Genomic DNA, 3,096 nt, shown 5'->3' with positions numbered 1-3,096 from the left:
CTCTTAAGTAATGCCTAAAGTGATGCTTCTGCATTTATTTGATCTTTGGTAGCGTCAGTTATTCATCAAGTTAATTGTACTTTGACACGTTTCTCAGCGTTTACTTAGATATCGTTGTTCTGTCCATAAACACTATTGCTTTAAAAAATATGTTTGATTATACTACACTTCAGATTACTTACAGGAAAACATGTTTCTCGACATGTTTCCTTCAAATGTTGTTACTTCCTAAACATCATTACTTTCAAAAATATGATTACTTGTGCGGCATCTTTCTCTGTTTATTGCTACTATTAATCATGCGGGTAATTCGCATACCCGCATACTTAGCGATGCCTCAATTTATTATCAGGAAAAAGTATAAATGTTAAAAGAAAAGTTAACCATATTTACAGTTATTAGAAGAACTATGTAAATTTGTTTCTTCTTAAACATAAAACTAAACAGTGGACTATCTGTATTGTGCCAACCATGGAAATCAAAACCCAACTCTCATTATTATAAGCAGTTAAACTTACTGCTTAACAACTGGTTCATGAGTACATAAGAGTACGACTTCTATACTTGAGAGTTTTATTTGTTTGTTTCTTTATGAATTTCGCGCAAAGCTACTCGAGGGCTATCTGCGCTAGCCGCCCTTAATTTAGCAGTGTAATACTAGAGGGAAGGCAGCTAGTCATCACCACCCACCGCCAACTCTTGGGCTACTCTTTTACCAACCGATAGGGGGATTGACCATTACTATTTTAACGCCCCCACGGCTGAAAGGGCGAGCATGTTTGGTGCAACATAATTGAGAGACATACACGTCTGTTACTTATGGGCATATTAAATCAGTGTTTTACACGTATCATAAAACAAACTGCAATTGAATTTCATTAAAATCTCAAGTTTGTATGTTTAATAACATAGGTTATTAATATTAAATGACCATACAAACTTTCATGTACGATATTACTGAGTAAAATTTCAAGTTAATATCCTTAAGGTACAAAGTTAAGATAAAACAAAACAACTTAATTTTCACACATTTAGATGTACAAAGTGTCACATGTTTTTTAGGAATGAGCATATATGAAACCATTCTTTCACACACATAATTTACATAACCCTAAAATTATGTGGTAAAATTTCAAATAGATCATTATTTGTACAATATGGTATTTTGTGTACCAAAATGTAGAAAAATAGAAATATTGAGGTTTTCAATTAAATGTGAATTTAAGGATTTGATTGATTTTTATCATTCCAAATGTCTTTCTTTACAGGAAACATTTTTAAAACCTACTACTACCCTCAAAATTCGACAATACTCCTAATACTGAAACGACAGGTCCTGTGTAGGACAAGGACATGGGGGAGTAGCACTGCTGGTTGATCAACATGTGTCCACCCAGTTCTTTTCATTGAATATGCACTTGGAGGCTGTAGCCATACCTATCTCCTTGGGTCGTACCATCACTGTTTGCTCTCTGTACCATACCCCTGGGAAAAAATATCATTCCTCAGACCTTGATGCTTTCATTGAGCAACTGTCAACCCCCTTTTTATACTGAGAGATCTTAATGGGCATAATCCCCTCTTGGGGTGGTTCTTGTATTTATGTGAGGGACATGCTATAGAGCATATGCTCCTGAATCACAATCTGTCTCCCTTCAATACTGGCTCTTACACTTATTTTTATGCACCCAGTCAGTCATTTACTGCTAGAGCTGCTCAGTGCATCCCCCAACCCTTGACATCTTTCCAACAGCATCTCTGTCCTTGGTAAAATTCAGCTTGTTCTATTACACGAATGGCTCAGAAACGTGCTTGGAATAAATTTCGTAGATATGCCATGTTACAAACCGCATTGTAATTCAGTAAGCCCCTGCACAGGCTCGGCGAGTTAAACGTCAAAACTAGAAGGAATCTTGGATTAAATTTGCCTCCAGCATTTCTTCAACCACCAATTAAAATTCATATGGGGCAAGATCTAGAAGGTGAGTGGACGGTATACTTTTGCCCCCTCTCTATCTTAACATTCAATGGCCATGAAGTTGCTGATGCTCAGAGCACTGCAAATACTTTTGGTGAATGTTTCTCTCATATATCTATCTCTTGAAACTCCTCCCCTTCCTTCTTAGCTGTTAAAACACGAGTTGAACATCTGTCTCTTTCCTTTTTGACTGATAATTCCTATGACTACAATCGCCCTCTTACATTGGTAGAACTCAAACTTGTGCTTCATCAATCTGGCAATACATCAGTTGGACCTTATGATATGCATTATGAGATGCTACACCACCTTTCTCCTGCCTCTCTTACTATTCTTCTGGCTATCTTTAATTGGATATTGCAGAAGAATGGTTCCTTGAATCAAACAACCTCCTTTCACCCACTCATTGTGGGTTCCGAAGACAATGCTCCCTGATAGACCACTTAATTTGCCTTGAAATGTCAGTTAGAGAAGCCTTTTTGAAGCAACAACATCTTGTTTCTATTTTTTTATTGAGATAAAGCTTATGATACAACATGGAGATATGGCATTTTGTGAGACTTTCATTCATAACGATTGCATGGCAATTTGTCACTTTCTATTAAGCGTTTTTAATGAACCGCCGATACCAGGTCCGTGTGGGATCAACACTTTCCTGTTTTTTCCCACAGGAACTTGGAGTCCATCAGGGCTGTGTTATGAGTGTAACACTTTTTATTATAAAGATTAATGCCATCAGTGAACAGCTACCCCCTACAATTGCAAATGGTCTTTTCGTTGGTGACTTTGACATCTCATGTCAGTCATCAAACATGAGGTTTACTGAGTGGCAGCTATAAACTGCAATCAGTCATATGCTTAAGTGGATCACGGCAAATGGTTTTCAACTTTCTCTCTCTGAAACTGTTTGTGTACATTTCTGGTGCCAATGGGATATTCATCCAGATCAAGAACTTCATATTGATGATACTGTACCCTCTGTCGTCCCTGAGACAAAGTACTCAGATCCTATATTTGACTGTAAATTAAACTTTATTTCCCATATCAAGCAACTTCGTGTCAAATGTGTAAGAGCACTGAACATCCTCCATGTTCTCTTTTCCACCCCTTGAAAAGTG

Source organism: Tachypleus tridentatus, chromosome 6 (genome assembly GCF_004210375.1).
Source record: "Tachypleus tridentatus isolate NWPU-2018 chromosome 6, ASM421037v1, whole genome shotgun sequence".
Lineage (NCBI taxonomy): Eukaryota > Metazoa > Arthropoda > Merostomata > Xiphosura > Limulidae > Tachypleus > Tachypleus tridentatus.
The sequence above is the reverse complement of the archived record's forward strand: the minus strand, read 5'-3'. Positions refer to the sequence as shown.